This window comes from Cetorhinus maximus, chromosome 15 (genome assembly GCF_964194155.1).
Source record: "Cetorhinus maximus chromosome 15, sCetMax3.hap1.1, whole genome shotgun sequence".
NCBI lineage: Eukaryota > Metazoa > Chordata > Chondrichthyes > Lamniformes > Cetorhinidae > Cetorhinus > Cetorhinus maximus.
The window spans coordinates 91964470-91982569 of record NC_135893.1 but is presented as its reverse complement, the minus strand read 5'-3'; positions in this window follow the sequence as shown (position 1 = coordinate 91982569).

The following is an 18100-nucleotide window of genomic DNA, read 5'->3' as shown; positions in this document are numbered from 1 at the left end:
GACACGGACAATGCATACCAACAGCTGGAGCTAGACAGCACATCTAGAGGGTATGTAACCATCAATGTGCACAAGGGCCTGTACCAATATACACGTCTATTTTTTGGTGTATCACCTGTCTGTGTGCTTTGCCAAAGAACCATAGAAAACCTACTATAAGGACTTCCCTGAGTTGTAGTGTATCTGGATGATGTCCTGATCACAGGATCAGCGGAAGCCGAACATATGGGCAACCTAGAAGAGGTTTTAAGGAGCTTTTTGGAAGCTTGTGTACGATTGAGAAAAGAGAAGTATACTTTCCAAGCGACTGAGGACTTACTTGGGTTATCGAGTGGATGCCATGGGGTTGCATCCAGTAGAGGAGAAAGTCAGGGCAATCAAGGAGGTGCCCTCTCCTACCAGTGTCACTGAACTCAAGTCTTTTTTGGGCATGATAAATTACTGCAGTCGCTTCTTGCCAAACTTGTCTTTAACATTAATCCCTTTACATTTTTTATTGAAGAAGGACCACAGGTGGTCTTGGAAGGCACAACAAGAAGAAGCCTTCATAAAAGTCAAGAAGCTTTTACACTCATCGTGTCTGCTAGTACACTATGACCCATCAAAAGAATTAATATTAACCTGTGATGCATCTCCCTGCAGTGTGGGAGCAGTATTGTCATACAAGATGGAAGATGGTTCCGAAAGCCCAATAGGATATGTCTCCAGAACCCTCTCTGCAGCCAAGAAGGGTTACTCACAACTTTAGAAAGAAGGCATATCTGTAATATTTGGAGTAAAGAAATTCCGTCAATATTTGCATGGTAAATGTGGTGCCAGAAAAGACCATAAGACCTTAAGACATAGGATTAGAAGTAGGCCATTTGGCCCATCGAGTCTGCTCTGCCATTCAATGAGATCATGGCTGATGTGATAATCCTCAACTCCACTTTCCTGCCTTTTCCCCATAACCCTTTATTCGCTCACTGATTAAAAATCTGTCTATCTCAGCCTTGAATATATTTAATGACCCAGCTTCTTCAGCCCTCTGAGGTAAAGAATTCCACAGATTCAGTACCCTCTGAGAGAATAAATTCCTCCTCATCTCTGTTTTAAATGTGCGCTCCCTTACTCTGAGGCTATACCCTCTGGTCCCAGACTCTCTCACAAGGTGAAACAACCTCTCAGCATCTAGCTTGCCAAGCCCCCTAAGATCTTATATGTTTCAATGAGATCGCCTCTCATTCTTCTAAACTCCAATGAGTACAGGCCCAACCTGCTCAGCCTCTCCTCATAAGAAAATCCCTCCATACCCAAGATCAACCTAGTGAACCTTCTCTGGACTGCCCTCAATGTCAGTATATCTTTCCTTAGATAAAGGGACCAAAATTGTTCACAGTGTTCTAGGTGTAGTCTAAATAGTGCCTTGTATAGTTTTAGCAAGACTTCCCTATTTTTACTCTCCATTCTCTTTGAAACAAAGGCCAACATTCCATTTGCCTTCCCTATTACCTGTTGAACTTGTATGTTAGCTTTTTGGGATTCATGTACAAGGACCCCCAAATCCCTCTGTGCTGCAGCCTTCTGCAGTCTTTCTACATTTAAATAATATTCAGCTCCTCTATTCTTCCTGCCAAAGTGCATAACCTCATATTTTTCCACATTATATTCCATCTGCCACTTTTTTGCCCACTGACTTAACCTGCCAATATCCCTCTGTACACTCTTTGTGTCTTCCTCACCACTTGCCTTCCCACCTATTTTTGTGACATCTGCAAACTTGGCGATAGTACATTCACTTCCCTCATCTAAACCATGAATATATATTGTAAATTATTGAGGCCCCAGCACTGACCCCTGTGGCATTCCACTAGTTAGAGGTTGCCATCCCGAAAATGCCCACTTTATCCCAACTCTCTGTCTTCTATTAGTTTGCCAATCCTCTAACCATGCTAATTTACTATCCCCAACACCATGGGCTCTTATCTTATTAAGCAGCCTTATGCGCAGTATCTTATCAAACACCCTTTGGAAATCCAAATATATTGCATCTACTGGTCCCCTTTATCTATCCTGCTTGTTACTTCCTCAAAGAATTCTAATAGATTTGTTAGGCATGATTTCCCCTTCATGAAGCCATGCTGACTCTGCTTGGTCACAAGCCACTTATGGGTTTATTTAGTGAAGATAAACCAATTCCACCGATAGGCTCTGCCAGAATTCTAAGATAGGCTTTGATTTTGTTGGCCTATGAATACACATTTATGCACTGTCCAGGTGTGCATATAGCAAATGCAGATACCCTCAGTCATTTTCCTTTGCCAGGTAGCATTACACATGCTCCAGTGCCACAAGATGTTGTACTTGTGTTGAATTTCCTGGACTCCTCACTGGTCTGTGCGAAGCAGATAAAGAATTGGACAAACCGGGATTCAATTTTATCAAGAGTCCGTGAACAGGTATTGCAAGGATGGTCAAATGCAAAAGTCTCTGAAGAGTTAAAACCATTCTATCCCCGTAAAACTGAATTAAGTTGTCAAGATGGTATCTTGTGGGGAGAAAGAATCGTCATTCCTTCGCAAGGAAGAGATCCGCTCTTGACAGAGCTTCACAGTGCACATCCAGGCATTTCAAAAATGCTTGCGCGAATCTCTGTCTCGTGGCCAGGTATAGACAGTGACATTGAAAGCATGGTTAAACACTGTCTCCAGTGTCAGCAGCAACAGAAGTTGCCCGTTTCAGCTCCACTGCTTCTGTGGGAGCGGCCTGGTCGACCCTGGGTTAGACTACACGTAGACTATGTAGGTCCATTTTTAGGTACCATGTTTTTACTGATCATCGACGTGCTCTCTAAGTGGATGGATGTGTATAAAGTGAGATCACTTACATCGTGTGCAACTATTGAAAAGCTGCACCAATGCCTACCAGAAGTCATTGTTTCAGATAGTGGCACCACTTTCACTAGTATGGAATTCCAGGGATTCATGAATTTAAATGGGATTAAACATGTCAAAACAGCACCATATTATCTTCTCATCTAATGGGTTAGCAGAAAGAGCAGTATAAACTTTTAAAACAGAAATGAAGAAATTATCTGAAGGGATGTTGGAAACACGATTTTCAAGATTCCTTCTCAACAATCGCACGACTCCTCGTGCAACTACGGGTTCAACACCGCCTGAATTACTAATGAAATGCCACCTTCGTACAAGTTTGAGCCTGGTCTTCCCTAGCTTAGAGGGGAAGGTAGAGAAGAACCAGAGTAGTCAGAAAGCGAATTCACAACAAAGATCAAAAATTTACTGTGGGAGAGACAGTTTTCGTGTGAAATTTTGGAACTAGATCTAGATGGGTTCCTGCTATAATTGTCTCTGAAACAGGACCTTTGTCATACCAAGTGGAAGTGGAAAGCTGGATTGTTGGGAAACATGTGGATCATCTATGAAGTAGAGAGACACTCCAACAACCAGTTACTCCACCTGAAATCGAAGTCAAATCTTTGATTCCTGAGGTGCCAGATCAATATAGAATAGGCAGACCTGATGTCTCTGTTGAAGTAAATAATTCTGAGCTGCCATTGTGTAAGGATGTCCCTGATACCGCCGTTCCTGGTCAAGTCGAACCAGTGGAAGAATCTCAAGTCGTAGAGTTACATCGCTCTACCCAAATTAGAACTCAGTGATTTAATCTATAATCTCATAAACTGTATATATTTGTATATGTTATGGATTAAGATATTCTTGTAAATAAGAGATGTAAAACAAAATTAAAGGGGGAGTAATGTAGTGATTGTAAGTAAAACCTTTCATACTGTTTTAGGGATCATGTGACTGTACAGACGAATCAGCCCTAAGCATGAGTAATCTTAGGGGCGGAGCTTTCTAGTGGTGGTTTTGGTTCGAGGCTGTAGTTTCATCAGGAGCTCTGTAAATTCTAACGAGAAACCCGTTGGCACACCAAGTTTATTACAGTAAAGAATACTGTTTTTCTGAGATGCTGCAACAAAAATCTATGGGGTAAAAATTTGTTGCGTTTGGCTGTGGTGGTTGAGATTCATGACCCATTTTGTTTGAGGTGGGCAACCTGAAAATTTGGTGCATCCACCTCATCTGCATGATTGTAGATTCTGATTAATGGGGTTCCTGTGCTGTGTTATTTATGCTGCTGGATGCCTCCATGCTCAGCAGGGGAGCCCAGCAACATTGTTCACAAAGCATGTGGCGTAGCTCACCTGTTCTTCTCAAAGGAAGGTCATCCTTCATAAAGGGAAGCTACACTGAAGAGTATTGCTGCAATTTAAGTGATGGGGAAAGTAAACGTTAGAGCAGAGAGAGAGAATTCCAGGGTGATGGATGTGGCACAGGCGGTGTTAGTGATGGAAATGGGCAAGAAGAGAAACCCTACAGGCAGAATTTAGTAGAGTCCGCTGGGGTGGGCAGGATGGTGGGTGGGCTGGGAAAATTGGGTTGGATTCTCTGTGTCCGATTCCTGGTGTCATGACAACAATCTTGTATTTAGTGGGGGTCAGGAAGAACATATCACAGGAATCATGGCCACTGATGGTGGGATGTCAATTAGTCTCATTAACCATCCACATGAAAGTAATTATCCCTGACCCCACCAGAATTTAATGATGGGTCTCCCGCACCTCCTGAAAACCGCCCAGCAAATCCTATTGGGCTTGTCAGTAGCCTACCAGGGTGGGGGAGAGAGGGCCTCTTGTTCACAGGCACTCAGTGCCAAATCATGGGACCAGGCACTGGGAAGGCGTGTTGCTGAGAGCCAGCCCCCTGATCTTGCATCAAACCTTTCTCCCCCATCATTGGCAATGGCCTCCCCGTGACCGTCATTCTGTCCACACTTACCTCGCTCCAGGGATCCAATGTTGACCCCTGGTGCAGGCCTCAGTGCATTACCGATGGCAACAACCCCTCCCAGTGGCACTGCTGGTAATGGAGAGCTGCCAGCCCCTAATTGGCTGGCAGCCCTCAGGGCTGCCCGACTGCAGGAGCCTTGCTCAAGTGGGAGGCCCACACTGTCCAGGAAGCCAGTGGGTAGGACCCCCATCGGCGACACTAAATTCCACCTAGTGTTTCTGCAGGAGCGAGGAGGTTCCCAAGGGCCAGCCTCAGAGTGGGAGCTGGTGCCCAGAGTGGTCAATTCCTTGAGTCTAGGCCTGAGGAGCTGGTAGCAATGCCCTAAGAAGTCTAATGACCTCATACTTATGGTCAATGGCAGTAAGTGCATCTTCACATGACATCTCCTACCTGCTATATTACCAACATCTCACACTGCTCAATGTACCACATCCCCATCATTCACCCAGCAGCACCTTGGCACTCAGGTCTCATGCCTGACATCCAGCTCTTCCACTTTGACCTCACACACCCTCGCACACTTACCATTGCTGCAGCCTCACACCCACCTTTCACTGCCTCTGCACACCTACAGCTATGGCTTGCATATCACCCAATTCAACGCTACACAATTGCTGACTTTCTGTGCTCTCTCTTCCAGGACAAGGTGACACACAATAAAGGGAACAGAACAGAACTCGTGAGAAATAAGAATGCCAACATCCCCTCAGCCCAATGGAGGAGATAGTTCTAAGCATCATGGAATGGAACCCGTGGCATCCAGCATCACTGAGAACATTGAGGACGATGGTATGTTCCTGCCTTATGCCCCTTCTCAACTTTCAGTAGACCCACACCCTGCTACCTCGCATGATTCAAAAGCTGCAAATGGTGTGATCATGGACATCTTTCTTCCCACCTCACCTCCCTCCCTCATGCCAACCTTCCCCTTTGTAGTTCCCACTTTCAGACACCCAAGAACTGCCGCCTGTCCGTCCATAGCAGCTGGAGGACGAGAGAGAGCAACAGCGCAGCACTAATGAAGCTACTTGATCTGACTCTCCCAGATGCCAACTCTGATTAGCACTGCCCCTCACTGCTCTGAAGGCTAGCATAGGTTTAGTGGTGAAACAGTCAGGCATGACTGGACTAAAGCCAAGCCAGGATGCTTCGTTTCCCAGCTGTCCGGAGGGTGAGCTCACAAACAGGTTTTGCTGCAGAGAACTCAGATGAGGATCTTGATGTAGTGAAATACAGGACAGTGCTGATGTGCATGCACACCGACACCTGATAGCCTCCTGTCACTGTCAAGAAGCATGGAGGAGTTTGACTCCAGGTTTGCCCTCTCTGCAGCCTCTGTTCCATTTCTCTGTTATACTGTAGATCTAGTGTTGTTGCAACTGCAGCCCCCATGCCTGTTGCAACCTTTGTGTGGACAGCCCACCTACTCCTCTTGTAACCATCCCACCCCACCCTCCATCCTTAGAGGATTCAGCAACATTCCCTGACAAATCCAGGGACTCATCACAAGGCCTCCAAATGCACTCAAAGTACTTCCAGACACCCAGCAATAGAAAAAGTCCTTAATAATCTTATAAATTACCTTATCTGCAATTTGAGTAGGTGGCCCTTGGAATAATGCCAGCGCAGGGCCCATCTTGCAGAAGAATACTTGCGGAGTGATCAACAAATTTGTTGCCAGGACCACCTTTGCCCAAATTAGTAATTCTGGCAAGACAGCTGCCGGGTGTGTTGTGTGGCATCAGGGATAGTGTTGATTCAAGCCCTCCTCCTCAGTGAACACTGTGCGGACTGTACAGGAAGTAGCTGATGCTGCGAGGCACCCAGAAAATTGAGACTAAGATTTCACAGTGCCACTTCTTGTGGCTATGCAAAGGCATTATGCCCCCCACAAATGGCCTTTTATTTTTTTAACTGATATCTATGTGCGCAGTTATTGAGTTCTTCAATTTTTTCAGCAACAGAAACTTGACTTTTTATCTTATAAACACAGAAGTATATGATGAATTAATAGAATTACCTGGAAAAACTCAGCAGGTCTGGCAGCATCGGCGGAGAAGAAATCAGTTAACGTTTCGAGCCTTCATGGCCCTTCGGCAGAACTGAAGCATAGTTAGGAGAAGGGAGAAATATAAACTGGTTTAAGGTGGGGGGTGGGGGGGGAGGCGGGTTTGCGGAGGGGGGAAGAGATACGTTGAGGGTGCAGTGAGTTCAGAGAGAGACAGATTAGAATGGGTGAGAGGAGCAGAGAAATTGAGACGGTCCTCTCACCCATTCTAATCTGTCTCTCTCTGAACTCACTGCACTCCGTTCTCTCAGGTCCAACCCCAACATTGTCATCAAACCCGCTGACAAGGGTGGTACTGTTGTTGTCTGGCGCATTGACCTCTACCTCGCGAAGGCTGAGCGTCAACTCGCAGACATTTCCTCCTACCTCTCCCTGGATCATGACCCCACCACAGAACATCAAGCCATTGTTTCCAGGACTGTCATTGACCTCATCTCCTCTGGAGATCTTCCTCCCACAGCTTCCAACTTGATAGTCGCCCAACCTCGGACGGCCCGCTTCTACCTCCTACCCAAAATCCACAAACAGAACTGTCCTGGCAGACCGATCGTGTCAGCCTGTTCCTGCCCCACGGAACTCATTTCTCGTTATCTTGACTCCCTTCTCTCTCCCCTTGTCCAGTCCCTTCCCACCTACATCCGTGATTCCTCTGACACCTTACGTCACATCAACAATTTCCAGTTCCCTGGCCCCAACCGCTTCCTCTTCACCATGGATGTCCAATCCCTCTACACCTCCATCCCCCACCAGGATGGTCTGAGGGCCCTTAGCTTCTTCCTTGAACAGAGGCCCCAACAATCCCCATCCACCACTACTCTCCTCCGTCTGGCTGAACTTGTTCTCACACTGAACAATTTCTCCTTTAACTCCTCTCACTTCCTCCAAATAAAAGGTGTGGCTATGGGTACCTGCATGGGCCCCAGCTATGCCTGTCTCTTTATGGGGTATGTGGAACATTCCTTGTTCCAGTCCTACTCCGGCCCCCTCCCACAACTCTTTCTCCGGTACATCGATGATTACTTCGGTGCTGCTTCATGCTCTCGCCGGGACCTGGAAAAATGTATTAATTTTGCTTCCAATCTCCACCCCTCCATCATTTTCACATGGTCCATCTCTGACACTTCTCTTCCCTTCCTTGACCTCTCTGTCTCAATTTCTGATGATAGACTGTCCACCAATATCCATTACAAGCCTACCGACTCCCACAGCTACCTCGACTACAGCTCCTCACACCCCGCTTCTTGTAAAGACTCCATCCCATTCTCTCAGTTCCTTCGCCTCCGTCGCATCTGTTCTGATGACGCTACCTTCAAAAACAGCTCCCCTGACATGTCCTCCTTCTTCCTTAACCGAGGTTTTCCATCCACGGTCGTTGACAGGGCCCTCAACCGTGTCCGGCCCATATCCCGCGCATCCTCCCTCACGCCTTCTCCTCCTTCCCAGAAACATGATAGGGTCCCCCTTGTCCTCACTTATCACCCCACCAGCCTCCGCATTCAAAGGATCATCCTCCGCCATTTCCGCCAACTCCAGCATGATGCCACCACCAAACACATCTTCCCTTCACCCCCCCGACGGCATTCCGTAGGGATCGTTCCCTCCGGGACACCCTGGTCCACTCCTCCATCACCCCCTACTCCTCAACCCCCACTTATGGCACCTCCCCATGCCCACGCAGAAGATGCAACACCTGCCCCTTCACTTCCTCTCTCCTCACCGTCCAAGGGCCCAAACACTCCTTTCAAGTGAAGCAGCATTTCACTTGCATTTCCCCTAACTTAGTCTACTGCATTCGTTGCTCCCAATGCGGTCTCCTCTACATTGGAGAGACCAAACGTAAACTGGGCGACCGTTTTGCAGAACACCTGCGGTCTGTCCGCATGAAAGACCCAAACCTCCCTGTCGCTTGCCATTTTAACACTCCACCCTGTTCTCTTGCCCACATGTCTGTCCTTGGCTTGCTGCATTGTTCCAGTGAAGCCCAATGCAAACTGGAGGAACAGCACCTCATCTTCCGACTAGGCACTTTACAGCCTTCCGGGCTGAATATTGAATTCAACAACTTTAGATCTTAAACTCCCCCTCCCCCCATCCCCACCCCGTTTCTCCCCCACCCCCCCACCTCCCCCTCCCTTTTTTTTCAATAATTTATATAGATTCTTCTTTCCCCACCTATTTCCATTATTTTTAAATCTAAAACTAAAACCTTGTTAGTCTGTCCACCCCACCCCCACTAGAGCTGTACTTTGAGTATCCTGTCTTCCATTCTTAATTAGCACTTTTCACCACCTTCAACACCTCTTTGACCCTTTTGTCTGTGACATCTTTTGATTATCTGCTCCTATCACTGCTTATCTCCACAATCACCACACCCTCAACGTCTCTCTTCCCCCCCCACCCCCCCACCCCCCCACCTTAAACCAGTTTATATTTCTCCCTTCTCCTAACTATGCTTCAGTTCTGCCGAAGGGCCATGAAGGCTCGAAACGTTAACTGATTTCTTCTCCGCCGATGCTGCCAGACCTGCTGAGTTTTTCCAGGTAATTCTGTTTTTGTTTTGGATTTCCAGCATCCGCAGTAGCTTTTAGCTTTTTGTTTTTATGATGAATTAATGTTTGGAAAGGTACAAAGGGAATTCAGTGTTCATATGATTAATAAGCCAAAGGATAACTCTTCCAACATACAACAGAGATTTAAACTAGTGAGAAGTTATCTTTATTCAAGTGCTTGCTGTGTCCTTTATTTGTTATTTTATCTTTGCTCTAAAGTGTAGTGTGCGATTGCATTTGTTCAATTGGGTTCAGTATAAAAATGACATTATAATAATCATTGCAGTGCAAAGGGATACTGGAGCTGTCTTTCTGACCACAGCATCGTGGGTGGATTGGTCAAGTTGAGAGATAATACTGTGTGGGAAGGGGAGGCATACTGCAGTTTAATGTATTTTTCCCTCCCCCTCTCTAGAATAAAACTGCCGATTAGCTCACCTATCTTATTTGCTAAGGTCAGAAAGAGGCACACTATAAATCCATGGAAGAAAGCAAGAGAATGTAATCACAGCATGGCATTAATCACTGCTCTTTATTGAAACTTATAGGACTTAACATTTTGTCTGATCTCTGCTCAGCTCCCACACTTGGATTGGTTGGTGGTAAGGACACCCCAGGAACTGAGGGAGAAAGTACCTGGTGGCTATGGTGTGTGGTCATTTCATAGCACACTTTGGCCACATGAGAATATCTCCAAACAAAGACCTCAATGTTAATATGTCTGATTAGGAAACACCATGGGTTAGATATTGTTTTTTTCATTTCTGATGCGTGGGTACACACCTTGATGGGCTAATTAGATGAACGTTTTCTCTATTTTCTGGCTGTTGGGTCTGCACACTTTTGCTTCATTTCGCACACTCTTGCTTCATTTATCTAGGTAAATGGCATTTACTGTGATGGACCATGTTTGAAGCAGAAATCGCCCTTCATCTCCACCACACCACATAAACTAGTATATTTGCTTCTACCTCTATGCTGATACTTCAAATTTTTCCAGTTTGTTCAGCTCATTGGCCCACATCTGACCAGGAGAGATGGACCTCTTCATTGACTTGGTCAGGCAGCAGTGGAATGCAGCACAGGCTCCTCATTAATTGACCTTCGCACAAATTGGCAGTGGGAATCTGGGGACTCGCCCTCCTAAAAAAACAGCAGTTGAGGCTCAGTGGGGGAGGGGTTCAATCAAAAATTTTTAAAACTGCGATTGATAAATTTTTATTAGGTAAGGGTATTGAGGGTTACGGAATCGAAAGCAGACAGATGGGGCAGAATTTAGCCCTCGATGGGCGGGCGGGCCCCACCGGCTCGGCGATGGGTGGCCAGCTGACCCCCGCCACTGAAACGAGGCCCGCCGCCATTTTAAGCGGGCCAATTAAGGCCCACCCAGCGGCCTGCCCGACAGGAAGCGCTATGCACTTCCTGTGCAGGGTGGGAATTCCCCATCTGTCAAAGTGCGCTCTTTTTCGCATGCTAACAAAAGAGCACACTGCTCCCTGGGGCAAAGTCCTGCCTCAGGGAGATTTGTGACAGGTAAGTTAAGTGTAAAAATAGAAACAATGTCACACGAGATGGGACATGTTAATAAAAAACACATAAACCTTATTACTTTTTTACAAAATGGACATGAAACTTCATCCCACCAGTGGATGAAGTTTCATCAATAATCTGGAGCCCACTGGGGCTCCTGGCCTGCCCACCAGCCTTAAGCTTGGCCGGGCAGGTCTTTAATTACTTTAAAGAGCCTGTCAATGGCCTCAATTGGCCATTGACAGGTCGGCGGGCGGACAGCTGATTTCACTATCCGCCAGCCTTCCTGAATATTTAAAGGGACTGGGATGACATCGGGGATTCCTCCCGACGTCATCCCGCGTCATTTTCCCCTCGGTGACCGGGCCCCGCCCCCAAATCGCCGAGGGGAAAATCCTGGCCATGAGGTCATGAACTGATTGAATGGGCTTTAGTGGCTGAAGGGAATCGAGGGATTATGGGGAAAGGGGGGGAAGGTGGGGTTGAGGTGGAAGATCAACCGTGATCGTATTGAACAGTGGAGCAATGTCAAGGGGCAGAATAGCCTACTCTTGCTCCTATTTCTTATGTCCTTATGGCTTATTCCTTTCTCTATGTTCCTATGTTAATGATTTTAACTATTGCAAAGTAGCTTTTGCTGCTGCTATAATAATATCTGCTCATTAATTTGGAAAGGTGAGAATACACATTATCAGAGCTTTCTCCCGCCAGTATCACAAATTTTTGATCACATCCACATTTTCACATAGGGCGGAATTTTGACCTCGGCGGGTGGGCTCGGCAGGGGTGGGCTGCACCATTTTCAGTGCTGCCTGTGCGGCGGGAGGGCGGGGGGAAGGAGGAAGAGGGCGAGCGGGGCAAGCGCGAGCTTTGCGCATTTGCTCAAGAGCGCGCTTGAGAGTCTCCCTGAAGCACGGAGCTGCCTCAAGGAGATGAAGAGGTTTCAAAAAGAATAATATAGATTTGAAAAATGTTATAAAACATGTCCCCTCATGTGACTCAGCCGCATGAAATTTAAAAAATTTTATTTTATTTTAATTTGATGTTGGAAATGTCATCCTGCCCGTGGATGAGGTTTCCAATAAAGTGCAAAGGCCGCTTGGCCTTTTCGCCAGCCCGCCAACTGTAAGGTTGGACGGATAGTGAAAAATTTAAGTTAATTGATACTTTAATGGCCTTAACAGGCCTTTTAATTGTTGGCGGGCGTGCTGCCAATTCCTGCGCGCCCCCGCCGACTGAACTATTGCGTGACAGTGCGTTGACGCCAGGTTGCTCACCCGATGTCAACGTGCATCATTTCACGCTTGAGCGGGTCAGGTGCACGCCTGCCCGCCCGCCCGCCGTGGTGAAAATTCTGCCATTAAGTTTGCAAATGGAGCAAAATATGGCCCAAGGTGAGATCAGATTTGGGTTTTGAAAACATTGAAGACTGTTGGATAAAAGTCTAAATTTAGTGTAGATTCCTATTACTTTCAAGTTTCAGGGAAAGAATGAGTTACTGAAACTGCAACTATATTCCACTACACAAACAATGACTATGCAATAGAAACATAGGAACACAGGGGATGATATACTTCATTACAGAATTCCTTTGACAGTGTATCTAAACTCAGCTTCATAAGAACATACCCAACAGCTACAATGACATGGCACTCCCACGCTTTCAATGCGCTTGATATCAAATTCAGTTGTCCAATTAATATTTTGGTAGCTCCAAGGTACTGAATTTCTCTGAAACGTGGCTTTCTCTTCCCTGTCAGGCCTGTTGTGATTTCCATGGGAAATATCAGTCTAGATCTTGGGCGAGTGGAAATGAGGAGCACCATTTTGTTCTGAAATGGTTGCTCTCAATGTTTTACACCTCAAGATCGAATCCACCCTTGGAACCCTGGCACAAACACATTGCCTCCTTGCAGGTTTGCAGGACACATAAATTACTGATGCTTAAACTGTTGACTGTTGTAAAGGGTGGAGTGGGGGGGTGAAATTGTATTGTCCAATGCAGGAAAGAATTAAGCAATGTTTGATTTAAGGTGCAAACCTGAAATGTTGCACTTGTCAGACAATATTTTGAAACACACCACAACACCATTTATATAATTATTTATTTATCGCAAAGTTTGTTCAATTTCTATTATTTTAATTGTCTAAAATTTTATTGTCTAAAATCAAATAGCAATTAGAACCAAAGGGAACTAAGTGATTTTTCAGCAATTGATTGTGTACTGACTCACCTCAGTTATGGAGGAGGATCTGTGCCCTGTTATTGCAGGAGATGCAACATGGTTGCCTAGCAGCTGCTGTGGTTTTCATTAGTGAGCATACTAGTGAATTTACATAAATTAACCTTGCAATATTTTCATAGCTGCACTTCTAATGTTTTCTATTTCGGTAACTCAGGCTATTCCCCCTTTTTATCAAGGGAATTTAAACGGTTAAGCTGGTTAGTTGTCCAGAGCCTTGTGTTCGTATTCTTAAACAGGTATGGCAGGTCAAGATCATGAACAAGTGCCGATGTCATCCTGTGTTTTCTCAGCGGCCAGACATTGTCCATTTTATTGCCTTTTTACAAAGGGCATGAGTGATTGTGTTTGAGGACCTGCCCAAGTTGTATTTAGGGGTGCCGGAATTCAACATTGTTGCATCTGCTTTACAGGCAGAACGATAACTAATTTAGCAGTGCAGAGGCCCACACATGATCTGTACGGGTGGTTGGGCCACTGCTAAATTCACTGGGGCCGCTATTTTCAAGCAGACCTGGTGATCGTCACTATTGAATATTGAAATGAGGTGACCTGCCCATATTTCAGACCAGGATTCCTAGATTTGTTTGATTCACAAGTTGCGACTAGTATCTCTGGGCCTTGCACTGCCTTAGTACTGTTCCATAGAAGAATTGCTGGGGGCTGTTCAAAAATAGGCCCCAAAACTTACCCCAATTTTTTGGTGGGGGAGTACGTCAGAAGGAACAGAGTGCTTCTCCTGGCTCGGCAGCTACAGGCTGTTGCTGCCCCACTCCTACGGATTTTTAATGGTATATTAATTGTGTGTTAATTTATATTCAGGTGGGCATTAACTGGGGATTCACTTGTGCTCCTGTATATAGGAGGAGGCAGAGACTGTGCTGGCTGGGTTTGGAGGTGCATGTTTGTAGTGTGTACCTTTGTAAATAAAATCTTATTAAGTGGATTAAGTGTAGGCTCCAGTTCTATCCTTCACCAATTATAACGTCCACTTCTATTTATCACCTCCCTCTCCTGGACTTAACTGTGAAGCTTGCCGTCAGCCCAAACTGGTTAGGCCCAAGAGGCCTATTGGGTAAAAACAAAATACTGCAGATGCTAGAAATCTGAAACTGAAACAGAAAATGCTGGAAAAACTCAGCGGGTCTGACAGCATCTCTGGAGAGAAAGACAGAGTTAACATTTCGAGTCCGTATGACTCTTCTTCAGAGCTAAAGAGAAGTAAAAATGTGATGAAATTTATCCTGTTTAAGGGAGGTGGAGCAGGTGAATCTGGATAAAAGGCCAGCAATAGGTGGAGGCAAAGGAGAGATTGACAAAGATGTCATAAACAAAAGGATAAAGGGGTGTTAATGGTAGTGGTACTGGCTAAAGGAGGTGCTGATGGTGGCATTAAGATCAGAAAGCAGAATGTGGTAATAGCAGGACAAGAGTAAGCACTCTGGAAAGAACAACATGAACAAGTGACGGATGGCCCTAGTGGGGTTGGGGTGAGGGGAGGGGATGGTGGTGGGAAAAAGATCGAAAATGGGATAAAAGGTGGGGTTAAAACAATGAATAAAAATGAAAATAAATAAAAATAAAAATAAGTAGATAAAAAATAAAAAAATTAAAATTAAAATGTACATTGAAAAAGCGGGATAAAAAAGGAGTGAGGACGGAGGCCTATCGGGTTTCCGGTTGGTGCCTACACCTCTCCTGAATTGTGGTGATGAGGCCCAAAGATAAGTTTAATTTGGGCCTTGAGCTTCTCTGTCAGTTTTCAAATCATGCTCGGTTTAGGGATACAAATGAATTTTAGGTGCGAGAGGCTTCAAATAGATCAAAAGGCAAGAAGATATAAATTGGATTGTTCTTATCTGTCTACCTATCATTTTACTACAATAAAGATTGCATCAAATCAGTTGGAGGTGAACATGTTACAAAATCACCAACAATTTGCTGCAAATGGGGTGCACATTTTTGCTGAAAATAATTGGAAAAGTATCTGTGAGCAATCTCTTCAGAGCCAGTGAATGAAGTACTTTTTGAATGAAAATGGTATCAATAACAATGCATTTATTTAGCACCTTTAATGTAATCAAAAGTCCCAAGTCGCTTTACAGGAGCATTATCAGACAATACTTGACACCGAGATGAGGAGAAATTAGGACAGATGACCAAAAGCTTTGACAAAGACTAGATTTTAAGAAACATCTTAAGAAAGAAAGAGAGAGAGAGAGGTAGAGATAGGAGGAGGTTTAGGGAGGCAATTCCAGAGCTTAGGGCCCGGGCAGCTGAAATCACAGCGCTAATGGCAGAGCGATTAAAATCAGGGATGCACACCAGGCCAGAATTAGAGGAGCGAGGACATCTAGGAGAGTTGTAGGGCCAGAGGAGATTACAGAGGTTGGGAGGTGGGGAAGGCTTGAAAACATGGATGGCAACCTGAAAATAAGGGTGCTGCCAGACCAGGAGTCTCGGGGTGATGAGTGACAGGACTTGGTTTAAATTTGGATAGAGGCAGCAGAGTTTTGGATGACCTTAAGTTTATGTAGGATGGATGCTAGGAGGTTGGCCAGGAGAGAGTTGGAGAAAGCTGGCAACTTTTCCAATCCCTTGAAAATAAGTACTAATTTCCTACTCTGCCAAAGGGAAATTTAAAAATAAATACGTTTTGTTCCCTCCAAATATTGCAATCGCATAAATCAGTGGTTCCCGAGCTTTTTTGGTCGAGTATCCTTATTCAGGTTTGCTAACTACCTACAGGCAGTTTCTTTTTAACTACCCCTCTTATCACCACACTTCTGTTTTTTTTGTTATTCTTTCATGGGATGTGGACATTGTTGTCAAGGCCGGTATTTGTTGCCCATTCCTAATTGCCTTTGAACAGAGTGGCTTGCTCAGCATTGCAGAGGGCAGTTAAGAGTCAACCACATTGCCATGGGTCTGGAGTCACACATAGGCCAGACCAGGTAAGGATGGCAGATTTCCTTCCCTTAAGGACCATTGGTGAAGGAAATCTGCCACCCTTATTTATTATAAATCATTATAATTACACATTACGGGTAAACATATGTCTATAACAATAATAATATTTTACTTATCATTTATGTGAAGCATGAGCTTGTTTGTTGGAGCGTAAGATCAAGAAGTTGGGTGAAAATTTCAGCCGCAAACTGTTTCAACAGACACATGGTGACGATGCTTTGATTTCATTCCAGTGAGAGCTGAAAATCCTCTTGCTACCTTAAGGACTCTTTCTAGCTTGGTAACTTTATCTACTTATCTCTTGCTCACCACTTTCCACCCCGATCCTCCAGGCCTCTGCTTCATTCACTGACCCTTCTGCTAGCTCCCTACCCCAGCTCTCCTGCTTGCTGCTTTGCAGACCCACCCATTCGCAGCTTCCCTCATGGTTGCTGCTTACCCCAACCCTCCTGCTCATTGCTTCCCTCCCAGACGCTCCCATTATCCGCTTCATTCTCTGAGCCTCCCGTTGGCTGCTTCCCTTGACCCTCCTACTCGCTGCTTTCCCCAACCTGCCCGTTCACCGACTCCCTCTCGCTCACCGCTTCCCTCTTTGACCCTCCCAGTCACCGCGTCCCTCCCCAATCCTCCCAAGCTGGCTGCCTCCCCCAGCCCTCCCACTCACTGCTTCCCCCGGCCTCTCCACTCATAACTTCCCTCCCTGACCCTCCTGTTCTTGGCTTCCCTCCTGTTTACCTGCTTCCCCGGCCCTCCCATTCGCCGTATGTACAGGCTGCAGAAGTTCTTGCCAGTTTCAGCGGAGTAATGATTGCGAACACTGTCAGTTTTGCCATCATTACTGCAGCAAAATCAGGGCCAATATAAATATGTGTTTCCAAGGAACAATTTTAAAACAAATTTATTTTGGTAATGTCGTTACTCTTTAAGAAGGAGAAAAATAACATTGCAATAAGTTCAGAAGTTCATGCTTTGTAATTTTTTTTTAACTTACTTGTTTAAAAATAACCTCCAAATGCCCTAAAATAGTTTTGCTCTCCTTGTGTTGACAATGATTTCACATTACATGGAAAGGGAGGGAGTGAGAGGTTAGGCTTACCAGTAGCAAGTTCTGCTTATCTTATGGACGATGTTTCCATCAGTCATTTAATCAGTTGTAGCTTGCTCGCTTTTTGGGTCTTCAGCTTAGAATTAAGGTTTTCAGAAATGCCATGACCCTGAGGCAGAGGCTTCTCAGAAAGTACAGGCCTCCAACTATTTGCTCACCCACAGCAGACTGAGCCAAATGACCCATTTTCTTTTTGTAACTTCTGTGCATTGCCCTTGAGTTGTCATCCTTTCACTATCATTAGATCGAAATACTGGATCTCCCTTAACAGCACTGTCGGTGTACCTACACCACATGGACAGCAATGGTTCAATAAGGCGGCTCACCACCACCTTCTCGAGGGCATTTAGGGATGGGCAATAAATGTTGGCCATATCAGCGACACTCACACCCCATGAATGAATAAAAAAAGATTGTCCTACTCCAACGGCTTGAGCACAAAAATCTAGGTTTTCACCCCAGTGCAGTACTGAGGATGCCATCTCTTGAATGAGACATGGACAAATCAGATCCCTGGCATTATCTCAAAGAAGAGCAGAAGAGTTATCTCTGATGTCCTGGCCAATATTTATCCCTCAATCAACATCACTAGCACATTGCTGTTTGAGGGTTCTTGGTGCATACAAATTGACTGCCCCATTCCTTACATTACAACATTGACTACACCTCAAAAAATCATTCTTGGCTGCGCAATGATTTGGGAATTGCTGACATTGCGAAAGGTGCTATATAAATGCACCTATTTCTTACTTTTCACTATACAGCAGAAAATGTTGAAG